This window comes from Schistocerca nitens, chromosome 3 (assembly GCF_023898315.1).
Source record: "Schistocerca nitens isolate TAMUIC-IGC-003100 chromosome 3, iqSchNite1.1, whole genome shotgun sequence".
NCBI lineage: Eukaryota > Metazoa > Arthropoda > Insecta > Orthoptera > Acrididae > Schistocerca > Schistocerca nitens.
The window spans coordinates 275,448,769-275,464,002 of NC_064616.1; the positions used below are offsets into that span (position 1 = coordinate 275,448,769).

The window sequence follows — 15,234 nt, forward strand, 5'->3', positions numbered from 1 at the left end:
AGAACCATCCTAATGCCTCGCTGGAATGTCTGTTCCAAGCATATGCTATCATAGCTGATTTGCGCAGGACATACCACTTATTGGGCGAAACGTAATTGTGACCTGTGATTGCAACCCGATGGGGAGGGGGCATCTGACTACCACAAGCTGAGATCTGGAATCTGTTTAGGTGGCGCCTGTGTATTCTGAAATTGTAATACACGGCAGTAAATACGTTCGAAGGGATCACGCCGCAGTCGGCGACTATAGACGCTCTGTTTTCGAACTGAGTCAGTCACATTCCCTCCCTCCCCCTGTCTCTCTCCCCCTCCCTCCCTCTGGTCACTTCTGTGCAATACATCTTGAAATATCGTACGTCTGTTCATTGCTTTAGCCTCCGTTTAATTGTTTGCAAAGCTGTGCGGAATTTGTGTCATTTGTCTCTGAAGCACATAAACAAATCATCACCCGTGCTTTCGGATAAATAACAGTAAGTAGCGCGTGGGTAATTTGTCTTTGTGGAAGAAATCTTGTCACTCTGTTTCATTTAACAGTAAGTGCTCATGTGTCGATTATAGTCAACTCATTTTATGTTAATCCATGTAGTAGATAAGATAACTACTGAATGTAACTCAGTGTCTCTGGTCCTGGTTGTCAGTGACGCATTTGTGAAGCAGAATGACCTTGTAGATACTTCAGAGCTTATTGCGGTATGAAGCGTATCACTTTCTACGCCGATGGCGTACTGCTGTGAAACCTGAGTAGTTTTCTTAATGGTGAGTCTTGTCATTTGTTTCCTGCTGTTGTGAAATCAGATAACAGTAGCTACGTCTGCAGTCGCCGACTACGGCGTGATCCCTTCGAACATATTCATTGCCGTGTATTACAGTTTCAGAATACACAGGCGCGATCTAAACATAGATTCCGGCGCTCACTTTCTGGTAGTCCGATTATCGGCTACGCGTTATTCATTTTCGGCTCACTCTCGTCATATTCTCTTAACTAGGCGTGAATCATCTCTTGAATCGCAAAGATAACTGTACTCGAAATGTTTCAGTTATTCCACAGCATAAATAAAACTGCGTAGTAGCCGACTTCCAATCTGATATTTTACGTTTTTGTAGAAAAGTCCTGAATTTTTAAAAAATTCATCAAAGGTCTGCAGATCCACATGTCGATTTAGTATTGTTCGCTCTGCAGAATAATTTTGCGAGAGTCAAAACCGAGAGCACGGCAGTTCGTTTATCCATGACAGCATGCTCATTTGCGCAGCGTCGCCGGATAACGTAAACCTCGTTTACTACCGGCGAGACCACTTTTTTTTTTCCACGTCGCAAACGAAAGAGCTCAGCTGCCAAAAGAACGTTTAAATTGCGTCAGGCGTAATCACAAAAAGAGACGCCTGCATCAAGAAGGAAATAAAGTGCGGAATTTCGGAACAAATGGAGACGAGAGGTGTCTGTTGTATGTGCAATAACAAACTGTAAGCGAAAAAATACAAAGCTCGCAGCTGGATGAGAGCAGTGGAAACGAGCTTTTTTTTTCCACATCCACAACTGTCCACACAATACAGTAAGCGGCTCCAGTGCATACCACAAACGAAACGTTTTTATACTCAATTTTCCGAACGAAGAAACACTTCCGTTAGGAGAAAATCATTAAAGCAGGGAAAGGCTTCATTACTTTCATTGTCTAGAGTGTTAGAAAAATGTTCAGATTAGTTTCATTTTGACATTAAAATTAGTGTCTCGTTTTAATTAAAATAATTTCAGCTTAATATGGGGGTTGAAATATCTTCCTTGGGAAATTTTTCATCAAGGTTACTGTATCACAGAAATAGGATTTAGTTTCTCTCATTGTCTACCAGCCTGCGTGTTTCCAAAAATTGACGAACGTAAATGCTGTGAACATTTAATGCGTTATGGTTATCATTAAAGTGCTAATATTGTTCTGACTAGTTACGTATGTGCCGCGAGTGGAGACGTCCGTACAGATCAGACTTGCTGGTACAATTTTATTCACTGTGGTCTCCTCGTAGCACTTAAAACTATTCTATGCACAACTGGAAAAATCAGGTAAAAAAAGAAACCCCTTATGATCTGTGGAGATAATATGAAAAATACTTGTAGATTCGAGTCTTAAGGGAGGTATACATGATTAAGAAACTTTGAACTGTAACAGAACTTCGAACACTATAACAAAGATTGAATAAGTTAAGTCAGATTCAAAGGGAGAAAGTAGCACAGACTAAAAGAATCTTCTCAGTGCCGCTGTTTTGTACTAGATATTCGGGGAGGCAGTATGACAGCAGGCCTCACAAATCCCAAAATTCTCGGGGAAGATAAAAGTAAAGTGAGTAGCGTTATCGTATATACAGGGTGGTCCATTGATAGTGACCGGACCAAATATCTCACGAAATAAGCATCAAACGAAAAAACTACAAAGAACGAAACTCGTCTAGCTTGGGGGAAACCAGATGGCGCTGTGATTGGCCCGCTAGATGGCGCTGCCATTGGTCAAACGGATGTAAACTGCGTTTTTTAAAATAGGAACCCCCATTTTTTATTATATTCGTGTAGTACGTCAAGAAATATGAATGTTTTAAATGGACCACTTTTTTCGCTTTGTGATAGATGGCGCTGTAATAGTCACAAACGTATAAGTACGTGGTATCAAGTAACATTCCGCCAGTGCGGACGGTATTTGCTTCGTGACACATTACCCGTGTTGAAATGGACCGTTTACCAATTGCGCAAAAGGTCGATATCGTGTTGATGTATGGCTATTCTGATCAAAATGCCCAACGGGCGTGTGCTATGTATGCTGCTCCGTATCCTGGACGACATCATCCAAGTGTCCGGACCGTTCGCCGGATAGTTACGTTATTTAAGGAAACAGGAAGTGTTCAGACACATGTGAAATGTCAACCACGACCTGCAACAAATGATGATGTCCAAGTAGGTGTTTCAGCCGCTGTCGCGGCTAATACGCACATCAGTAGCAGACAAATTGCGCGAGAATCGGAATCTCAAAAACGTTGGTGTTGAGAATGCTACATCAACATCGATTGCACCCCTACCATATTTCTGTGCACCAAGAATTGCATGGCGACGGCTTTGAACGTCGTGTACAGTTCTGCCACTGGGCACAAGAGAAATTACGCGAGGGTGACACATTTTTTGCACGCGTTCTCTTTAGCGACGAAGGGTCATTCACCAACAGCGGTAACGTAAACTGGCATAAGATGTACTATTGGTCAACGAAAAATCCACGATGGCTGCGACGAGTGGAACATCAGCGACATTGGCGGGTTAATGTATGGTGCGGCATTACGGGAGGAAGGATAATTGGCCCCCATTTTATCGATGGCATTTTAAATTGTGCAATGTATGCTGATTTCCTACGTTATGTTCTACCGATGTTACTACAAGATGTTTCACTGCATGACAGAATGGCGATGTACTTCCAACATGATGGATGTCCGGCACATAGCTCGCGTGCGGTTGAACAGGTATTGAATAGCATATTTCATGACAGGTGGATTGGTCGTCGAAGCACCATACCATGGCCTGCACGTTCACCGGATCTGACGTCCCCGAATTTCTTTCTGTGGGGAAAGTTGAAGGATATTTGCTATCGTGATCCACCGACAACGCCTGACAACATGCGTCAGCGCATTGTCAACGCATGTGCGGACATTACGGAAGGCGAACTACTCGCTGTTGAGAGGAATGTCGTTACACGTATTGCCAAATGCATTGAGGTTGACGGACATCATTTTGAGCATTTATTGCATTAATGTTGTATTTACAGCTAATCACGCTGTATTTAGCATGCGTTCTCAGAAATAAGTACACAAAGGTACATATATCACATTGGAATAGCCAAAATTAAACGTACCTACGTTCTCTATTTTAATTTAAAAAAAACCTACCTGTTACCAACCGTTCGTCTAAAATTGTGAGCCATATGTTTGTGACTATTACAGCGCCATCTATCACAAAGCGAAAAAAGTAGTCCAACTAAAACATTAATATGTCTGTACGTACTACACGAATATTTAATAAAAATGGGGGTTCCTATTTAAAAAAACGCAGTTGATATCGGTTTGACCTATGGCAGCGCCATCTACCAGGCAAACCATGGCGCCATCTGGTTTCCCTCTTCAAGCTAGACAAGTTCAACGGAGCGAGGTGGCGCAGTGGTTAGCACACTGGACTCGCATTCCGGAGGACGACGGTTCAATCCCGTCTCCGGCCATCCTGATTTAGGTTTTCCGTGATTTCCCTAAATCGCTTCAGGTAAATTCCGGGATGGTTCCCTTGAAAGGGCACGGCCGATTTCCTTCCCCATCCTTCCCTCACCCGAGCTTGCGCTCCGTCTCTAATGACCTCGTTGTCGACGGGACGTTAAACACTAATCTCCTCCTCCTCCTAGACAAGTTCCGTTCTTTGTAGTTTTTTCGTTTGACGCTTATTTCGTGAGACATTTGGCCCGGTCACGATCAATGGACCACTCTGTATATGTGAGACTTACTGAGCACAAAATACAAGTTGATTCGTGCAAAGAAGAGAACAGCAACGGTCCACTGTCGATAATGCTCTTTATTTAAACAAAAAGCTCCATTATTGGTTTCGAACCCACAGGTTGATCTTCAGACGGCTGTTCACGATTATATTACACGAGCTGTTACACGCAGTTTCGCTCACATAACAGTACTTTTGTTATGATAAGTGATGGTGAGTGAGCAAGCTAGTAATTTTACTAGGTGTGTGTATATTATAGTGGTGTCGAGACGTGTGTGTGTGTGTGTGTGTGTGTGTGTGTGTGTGTGTGTGTGTGTGTGTGTGTGTGTGTGAAAATAAATAAAAAAAATCAGTGCCGGTAGGTAGATTCATAATAAACTTATTATTATTTTGGTGTATTTAGGATCTGAAAGCACGATTACATTTTCTAATTATATTTAAAAATGCATCGGTTCGTGCAGAAGTAGAGTTTTCAGGGATTCCTCCGGCTCATTTACTACCAGATGTGAGGTTTTGGCTCCAGAGCATCGCATACAAACCGTTTCTTCCTTCCATTTTAATGCGTTATGGTTCCAACATTTGTTATCCATCCCCATGATGACTAATTTATGATTAACGTAGTCAGTTAATAGATCATAATCAAATGCAATCTCACCAAAAGCCTCCTACGTTCCACGTGTGAATGTACGACTGTTTGTGATACAGCCTTTGAATGACGCCATCGTTGGCAGTCTTCAAGCGCCTTGGAAGCTGTAAGAGACGGGTGACGCACAGCGTCTACAATCGGGCGTTCTTGTGACTCTTCTAGTGTCTCTGTAGTTGTTACGGACGCTTGACGTTCTGCATCCAAATTCCGGCGGACATGAGATAGCTCTGAGGTTTGTTGGATTCGAATAACCTTAACAGCTTGAGTTCTCTGAGGACAATACCCTGATCAAGCTTAAGTTAGCGAGGCTTCCAGTAGGAGATTTAAATATGATTGTCGGGCTTACCTTCCGATTTTATTGCTATATCTCCGCCAAAACTCTCCAGCTATGCCAGGAACGTAATATCATAAACCACGCACACTATAACATTGGATTTGCATTGTCATGGAATAATTTACAGATACTAAGGGTCGCCGACCATCGCGCCAGCGTGTCTACATGCCACTTGCATGTACCATGTTTAAAAATGCCATCGGAATTGGTTCAGCGATAGTCGTGAAAACGTAATAAACCGAGTTACTTTCGCAATTAATAATACTGGTATTAGTATGGAGGCGTGGATTAAACACGTTGAGAATTGAATAAGCATTGTATTGACCACGTTTAATCTTATTACGTAGAACACATCAACCAATAAAAACATTTTCACAAATATGATAATTCAAGAGTGAAAGAGTAAACAGCTTTCTCAAAGAGTAAATATTTTCCTTAATTTGCGTGATATTCTTCAAATCAATAAATATCTTCTTCTACACACTTCGTAAAGTAGCCCATCATATTCATCAGTGTTCAAGCTGTCTCACTCCAAATTTAATAGATATTGGTTCAGCTGGTTAGTCGTGGAAACGTAACGGACAGTTACTTTCGCGTTTATAATATTAGTGTGGAAGTATGGATTGGCATGGATTAAACATGCTGAGGATTGTATAAGAATTGTATTCTATCTGTTAACCACGGCTGCACTCGCGTATCAGTAAAATGAAATGAAATGTGCGTATAGCTTCATTGGCCGGAAGACCCCGCTTGGGAGGTTCGGGGCCTTGGTGCAAGTCTCTTTGACGCCACTACGGTGACTTGCACGTCGATGATGATAAAATGACTATGAGGACAACGCACATACCCAGTCGCGATCTGAAAAAACCGACCCGGGCGGGAGCTGAACCCGGGACCCCATGATTGGGAAATAGCAACGCTAACAGCATGACCTCGAGATGTTGATGCAAATTTGACTGCCACAAAGAATTTATAAAAGACGCATGACGCTCAGCTGCTCGGCTAAAATGTGACGGCTTTGTGACTGATACAGTAAGGAAGTATTAGTATAAAGCACAGAGGACTGTATAAACATCGTATTAATTATATTGAATTGTATTGTATTGAACATACCAAACAATAAAAGCATTTTCACAAATATGGTACGGTGCGAAAGTCAAAGAGTAAACAGCTTTTTCAAAGAGTAATTATTGTTCCATTATTGTTCATTATTTCGCGTTATATTCTTCAGATCAATAAATGTGTTATACTAGATTGTTTCTAAAGTAGCGCATGTTCTTCCTCAGCGTTCAAGCTATCTAAATGCCAGATTTTATAAACATCGGATCAGCGCTTTAGTCGTGAAAACGTAACAGAGCTACTTTCGGATTTATAATATTAGTATGGATATGTTGTTGTTTACATTAATTGTTGGAAAAGAACAGCCAACTACTAATGTGAGCAGCAACAAAAGTAATACGAAAGTGAACAGCGGTCTGAAGATAAACCTTCGGTTCGAAACCAGTTACGTCGCTATTTTTGTAAATAAATTGCATTATCATCAGTTGTTGGTTGCTGTTTTTCTTCTGTGCAAGAATAAACCTATAAAAACTTTCTTGTTGGCTTCTAGAACATGTCATTTTCCTAGTACGCCACTTAGACCGTTCTTAAGGAAGCATTTATTTTGTAGTTTCTCATTCCCCCCCCCCCCCCCCTCCCTGTAAAAGAGAAATAGTATATTTGGTACAGCATTTGGAATGTGCACATGCAATATTTGCAAGTGTAGACGCGGACTTGTGAAATACCAAGGGTGTCGTTTCACTTCAGGATAACGCGAAATGTCGTTTTGCTAAACTCTTATTTCATGCCGTAATCCGACTTACTTAGTGAGTGCGAGTATATCAGACAGATTACTCAGGTTTCCTACACCTGAAATACCACTTCTAAAGTTCAGTAAATAATTATCTGCTGGGACCACAGCGCAGAACCTTCCGCCATGTGAACTAAATTATCGTAGATGTTTTCGCTACACGTTCCGCTGGCTTTTCGCTTTGGGAAGCACAGTCTGTCGAGGCGGGAGATGTTTTTCTTGCTGCTATTGTGAAATGTTTGTGACGTTTCATTTGTTAGGTAGATCTGACTTCGTTATCGTGTTTACCTCCGGGGGTGCTACCGATCGGGCTGTTTTGTGGAAGTCTTACCTTGGGTGAATCGTGAGTCTGAAATGTTCAGCGAAGGACGTGGCATTTTAATATGAGCGAGTCATTACGCGTGCAGTTCCTTTGCCCTATGAGTGCACGGTAATGCCGTGCTATTTCTCGCTCTTCGTTGGAAAATGTGGATTTTTGTGATGGGTACATATCTCAAAAATAGCGCTGTTGCCCTCCAGAAATTTTTCGATTACGGGATGTCGTGTTGGCTGTTGATGGCGCATTGTGAATTAATGCAGCACTTCAGTCGTGGCGTGTTGTTCAAGATGTGAAAATTAGGGTCACGCAACTGATACAATCTCGATGCGGCAGGTCAAATAGGAGTGCGTGTGTGTGTTTAGTTGGTCGTACACGTTATCTAGCGCTGGGACCTAGATTCTTCATTTATTACTGTCTCTACCGTATTGACTATTGACACACACAGTGTAAGCAGTTTTTATGCTCACCTCAAATAAATGGCACTGTCATAAATTTTGAGAATTTGGGTCTGTGCGCTCGTCTTCGGTTGTCTCGTAGGGCACTTTATCCATACACCACATACTACGGGTCCTGCACCACATCGTCTATTGTCTGTGGGTGGGGTGGAGGAACTAACCTTCCAAAAATTTCGAATTGAAAGTAATAACGCTGTGTGAAATTGTATGCCAATTATTTCGTAGTATTTTTAAAGCGTTGGAAATAAGATTATTGACGTAAAACTGTATTTTCAAACATTTGAAGAACATTCTCTATTGGTTGCAGTATTTTATTACGAACTTAAACCACAATATTGAAGTTTTTGCTCCACGTTTTCAACAAAGTTAGCCAACTGTGTGTCGCGTGTAACGCAGAACTGTATAGTGCGTTGCGAAATTTTGTCGTATCCAGATTTGTGAATTTTTTAAAGTTACTATAAGACGCATTTTAATTTCTAACGTGAGCTGAGATAAAAAAAAATAATTGAGTCAGTCTGTACAAGTCAGCGGCTGCAACTGCAGGCAGATATCAGTTCTGCTTGCGAATAGTTGGAGCAGTGGTACACATCTCGAGCAATAGGTACTTACTCTTCACACTTCATGAAAACGTGGGCAAGAAAACGGTACTCATTTCGGCAGTTTCACAGTAAACATGTTCCAAGTAGGTGCTAGCTTAAACGTTTAATTTCACTTCCATGATAGAGAGAGTTTGTCTTAAGTAGATATTTCTCGTTGATTTGTGATTGGAGCTGTGATTAGTTGTCCTAGTATCAGGAGTAGATCTTTGTTCTCTTCTCTCTTTGCTACGGAGTGACAAAATTAAGAAGTTAGCCAATTACACTTTTCCCTTGCCTCATTTTATTTGTGATGTCATTCGTGCTGCTTCCATTTATTGTGAAAGTGACGCCCAAGTATTTAAATGTACTGACAGTTAATTTTGCAGAATCCTACGTCCAGATCTTGTCAGCTTCACTATCATGTGTTCTGTGTATTTGTCGGACCCCATTTTGATACAGTTCGTGCAGTTACCTCAACATGTAACTGTAGGCGTGTTCTAATCCCGCTATCAGGATATGGTCATCGACGAAGAGCAAAGTATACAGTTTTCCATGTCCTACAGAGATTCACATTCCACAGCACTTCCCCTTTCAGTTCTGTAAAACTTACTCAGAGTGTATTTCAAATAAAGTCAATGCCAGTGAACACCCTTGTCTTAAGCTCTTACTTACAGAGAATTCTTGAGAAATTTGGTTATCTTCTTTACCAAAACTTTTGCAACTCTCAGTTTTAACAAGAAATAATACTGCAGTCAAATTGTGTTTCTACCAGGTAAGTTTTGGGATAGTTTGATTTCGTCCAGTCTATACTTTTTCGCGCTGAATTCGAATCTGAAGTTTGCTAACAAAACTTCTTTACGCAGCATTGAAAGCAATACAAAAAGGTAAAAATCTCATGTTTGGCGGTATTTTGCTAATAACTCGAAAAGTATCAACTTTTCGTAAAGAAAATACTCACACAAAGTGAAAGTACGTACAAAGTGAAAGTACATACAATTTTACTGTCCAGGTGTGTTCTCCGACGAATCGTTTGGGTTCGAGCACTAGTTAAAAATAGGCTTTTCCATTCCAAAAGTCTAATTTATTGTTAACGCCTGTCGTGTAATGAATTTCTCCCGTTCACTGCATATACCTAACTCAGTATAATTACGTAGAGGTACAGGTAATCTTTTTCAGAAACTACATTATTTCAAATTAGTTAATGAATTTTGATTAATAATACGTTTCGAGGTATTAGTGCATTATCAGACTAAGTTAAAAGCTGGAGGCTTTTAATCCTGACTAATGCGGCAACCACTGCCTTTTAAATTTAATCTGATGATCCGCGGAGAGTGCGAAACGCGTTATTAATCAATAAATATTGCAACAGACATTTTCTTTTATTTGGAACATGGAACAATTATTGCTGTACATGCCAGAGTAGACTGGATTTATTTAATCTAGTCCGAAATCACAAAAAGGTTAGAATTCTAACGAAAAATCTTGAAAACGCTGTACAAAGAGAACCACTGCTCATACTGACGTCATATTTGGAATTCATATTATTGACGCAGGGAGAAACGTCATGGAAGACAAAAAAAATACGAAAATTTTATACGAGTAGATGGCGCTGTAAGCGTCTTATCGTCAGTTACAAATGACAGATGAATTGGAGTACGACGACTGTGGTTTGTGTTCCCGATTACACCGTCCGTACTGTCAATGCGAATTACTTCACACATTTGGCAGTCAACAGCTGTGGCACTGTTGCTTATGTAAGCCCATCCACCACTGCAATGTCGTACCACATCGATTAGAAAAATCGGTTTTTAACTGTCCTTAGATCAAAAACCGCATAAAAAGTAAAATTATATTGGTTTATAACTGTCGTGAGACATGTTCAGTATGGTGTCCATAGTTTTTTGCCACAGGTATATGGCTCTGAGCACTATGGGACTCAACTGCTGAGGTCATTAGTCCCCTAGAACTTAGAACTAGTTAAACCTAACTAACCTAAGGACATCACAAACATCCATGCCCGAGGCAGGATTCGAACCTGCGACCGTAGCGGTCTTGCGGTTCCAGACTGCAGCGCCTTTAACCGCACGGCCACTTCGGCCGGCTGCCACAGGTATAAATCGAAAGACAATATGTTCCCCAACAGACCGGTTAGTCTCGCGGGTCACGTTCATAGTGCGTTGAGCAGTGCGTGCCTTCCAATTCAGCTAAGTTCGTAATTGGAGTACTGAACACAACACGTTTCCCATCACACTACAGCCAGAATTTAAACTGATTAAATGCATAAAAATGATCCTCCTCCACACAACCAGGCAGTTGAAATGTTAGAATGACGTTGATGCGCCAAAGACTACCATAGCGTTCACCAGTGACGGTACAGGTAAGAGGGCCCGCAGGACTCATCTTCGCGAAAAAAATAGGGCCCTACGATCAACGATGTTGTCAACCCGCACCACACAGTCACCTTTGCAGAATGAAGTGGTACCGGTCGAGGCTCGTGCAGATTTTCCGTTGCTCGTATTCTGCAATTGTGCGTGCAGGCATGTCGTTAGAGATGAAAATGTTACATGACCATTCATTGTCCACTTCCATGCGAGCAAGAAATTCCAGAGCGAACATTTTTCTTGGTGGCAGGTCAGCAGGAAGCAACGCCCGAACATTTCTCATTTTGTGTGGCTAGCAATGCAGGATGTTTTGTAGGATTTTATGCACTCTGCTCGCAGGCATGTCCAACGTTCGAGCAATCCCCCGTGCACTGCATGTTCGCATACCACCGCTCGTGCAATGCTGTGGCCACGTCTTCGATAGACGTCAGATCAACTCCTTTCATCCCACTGCTACTGTGCGCTTTAAAAGAACATGTCTCTTCGAATTTTGTAATCATTTTCTCCAGACCCGTGGCAGTCATTGGACCTGTGCTTTTATTCATATCCTTGAGGGTGCGTAACTTCTGCAGAGCTACTGGCACTGAGTCACCGTTCTCGTAAAAGATCTTTAATAGCAGTGCGCGAGCCTTTATGAAGACAGTAACGTTGGGCGTCTCGGACGCAAAACGAGGAACGATCGTGTGCCGCACATCCGTTGGTGTGCATATTTTTGTGACGGCTCCCAAACCCAAGGTCCTCGGCGGTACTTTTGGGGCAGCTATCACAAATTGCATTAAGTGTGGGTAGTGACCAGGATGTAGCTATGTCTGTTGGCCGAAAAATAATTGACAACAATTGCGCCAGCTAGAATGAAGAGATAATTTATCTTTATTTCTGACGAAACGTGCACCAGCAATTAAAGTCAAAGTAATTTCCAAGAGTAATCCGTGTACTGACCCTAGTCGAATACAATAGCAAACAGCACACTGCAATGGCTCCGCTATGAACTCCACGAAAGGCTAGCAATAGACAATTGACAATATACTATCCGTCTCGGGGCCAGCGCTCCTTCTTATATGCAAAAGGCAGAGAGCGCTGCGGACCCGAGCTCAGCCATGGCGCGACCTCTTCCGTCGGCGGTAACACCCTGAGACACCGACGGCCGCGACAGGAACTGTGGCCAGCGATGTCACGGTCAGGGCGCGAGTTGGTTGGTTGGTTCGTTGGTTGGGTCCATGGATACAACACACATTCTGATGCTTCTAGCGCCATATATTGGTCAAATTTTCTTTTGTTCCATGATGCTTTCCGCTGCGTAAATAATATACAGTTGAAACTTGACATCATTCAGAGCAGTGGTTCGCTCTCGACAGCGCTTAAAATGGAACTTCAATTGTCGTCACCCAAAACCGCAAAGTTCCAAATTTTACATATTACCAAGAAGAAGGAAATGTACTGCTATTTCGCAACATCGATATGGTACATTGACAAGACCAGAATCGATGGCCTTCCATTGCTCTCTGTTGCAGGTAGTGCGCGAAAAGTTAATGGATTATTTCATTCTAAAAACTTTGTTGTACAGCCCAATAGTCACTAATAATTACTAAACTTATTTTTAATACAGTACAGAAAATTTAATTATGAAATGCATTGTGTAGAATTGATACAGTCGTGTCGGTAAGTACAATATATCGGTGTAAATGTGAACTGTAATTTTTTTTATTGTGGCAGAATGTATTTTGCCTTGCTTTTCTTACAGTGAATTAATCAGTTTTTTATTTCATATTTTTCACTTTTCGATAAGCACATGCCCCTCATTTAGTGTTATCACGCTCCACACAGATTCAAAATCGCTGTGTTATATTATTATCAAGGCAAAAGTTACTTGAGACATTATTGTTTAGAGGGTCATGTGAGAGGTTCTGGCACAGGTTTGTCGGGTTGTTCTGATGATGTTTGATTTCTGAGGCGCGCAAATGCGCGGTTATCAGCGCCTGTACAAATTCCCAACCTTTGCTCAGTCCAATCTCGCCACTTTCATGAGTGATGATGAAATGATCAGGACAACACAAACACCCAGTCATCTGTAGGCAGGTGAAAATCCTTGACCCCTCCGGGAGTCGAACCCGGGCCCCCGTGCTCGGGAAGCGAGAACACGGGTTGTTCTTCTGTCAGCGTTGGGGCTTGTTCATCTGGAAATTGAAAGTGGCGGTGAGAAAACAACTTGTGATCACGTATCAAGGAGAGACGAATGATTACGAAATAGACTGAGAGTGTAGACATACCTCCCTCATCGTGTAAGCGTCTTTCTTCAATCTGCTCTTGGTCTCTTTCTTTGTTCACTTTATCGTCTATGTCAGTGGTGTCCTCCGGATGCTTGACGTTTTCACAGAGCCCTTCGCACGATGTGCCGATCGGGCAGAAACGGAGACATACTTTCCTGCATCCGCAATTGCATTGCATTTACAAGAAATGTGCAGGAGTATAAAGTCAGGTGCAGGGTTCAAAGTGGTTGGCACTGGCAAGAGGCCATTCCTTGTTGTTTTCCTTCCTAACTCGTTCGGCTCCCTTTGTTGCTCGTCAGGTATGGTTTGACCAAATGACCGCTGATGCATTTCAAAATAAAATTACAGTAATGTTGTCGTGCAGCAGTTTCAGTTGGTGTGTAGTGAGGTAATAATGGTTTTACTTTCGCACGATGAAGATACGTACTGCCTGCATCTGAAATCGTTCATGCTAGTCTCATGTCCTAATCCCTTACAGACATGAGAAACACGTTTCTTGCTTTGGCAGTCTCTTCCTGCTGTGCATGATAGCCTTCAAAAGCAGTGGTGGTTAGTGATCATGTGTTAGTGTGCTACAGCTCGTTGTAAATATCGCACTGCAACTACCCCATTTCTCTTGAAATACAAACCGAAAATGGCACTAAAATTACGCCAGTTCTCTTCGAATGCGTGCTGGTCTGCAAGTAAAATTGACGAAAACATGTTTTGTAGCGCTCTCCCCGCGATAACTAGATACTAGAGTAAAATGCTGAAATGACGTTAAGCAGTGCTATGGTCAACCCAGAAAATGAACATAACTATATTTTTTCGACTGCGCATGCTCTGATGTAACAGTCATGCCTGCCTGGCGCTGAAGGTGATACGTTGCTCACAACACCAAGTTAGTATTCTTCGTTGGGAACTTCATGTGAATTATTGTCCAAGCGTAGAATATGAGAGGTGTTGGAGAAGCACTTGTCAGAACGTTGCTGTGGCTGAGTGATGTAGCGTACATACTGGTAGTTTGCTGGCTTGGGTTTGAATCCCGCTGCTACTAACATTCTTTTTTATTTCATTGTATTCTTCACAGTGTTAAACTATTAGTTACGTAGTTTAACCCTTCGACTGCTACTGACGCGCTCTCTACATTTCATGCTGAGTGCGGCTTTGTTGTTACCTTACTGCTCGCCTAATACTGCTATCTGTGTAGATGGCGATCCAGCTGCTATGAAATACTTACCATCTGATTTCCAGAAAATAGTGTAATGAAGAAAATCGATTTTCGCACATCTTATAGTTTGATATCATCACTCGATAAAGGGACTGAATTTCTATTCGTTACTCGTCATAATTACTTGCTGCATCAGATGAAGTAGCATACCACGAAATTTTAAAGAGAATGCAGAGGCAAAAAGGCATTGCGTAGACTTTGCATATAATTGATTTTAGCTCAGACATTACTTCGTTTGAAATGTAGATAAGGTATCGGAATTTTGTTTAAAACTGAGGGCAGAAAGATACCTCAATTCACTCTCAAGATACTGGTTTTTATATCCATCGGACGGTCGCATGTGACGTGCCCATTTCTGTCACTGTGCATCAGTGCAACCTGTCGTCATGACCATAGTCATATTTCATAAACGGTTAAAGGTGTTGGAACTGCATGTTTTGCAAGGGGGGCGTTCAAAACGTTTTATACAGTCGTCTCTGATTTATTTTTTGCAGGAGGAGAATGAAATTTTTTCTAAACACAGTTGGAGCATGTACCTCTAAGTTGGTATATTGAACTAATTTATTTTATTTGCAGGTGAGCCGCAATGGACTCTGGAGTAGATGCCAGGTTGCAACAACGGTCGGTGATGGAGTTCCTCTTCAAGACTGGCGATGACTCTGCTACATCGATTCACAGGAAATTGCTCCC

At 41.9% G+C, this 15,234-nt stretch overlaps 1 protein-coding gene and 1 non-coding gene across 7 annotated transcripts in view; both read left to right on the forward strand.

Annotated features, from left to right (window-relative positions):
* Positions 1–15,234, forward strand: part of LOC126248243 (ribosomal protein S6 kinase 2 beta) — a 634,112-nt gene that overhangs the window by 229,724 nt on the left and 389,154 nt on the right. The gene's annotated exons all lie outside the window — the stretch shown is intronic.
* On the forward strand, positions 4,167–4,239 carry Trnaa-cgc (transfer RNA alanine (anticodon CGC)). The gene has a single exon. It is a non-coding gene; the product is annotated as a tRNA-Ala (tRNA).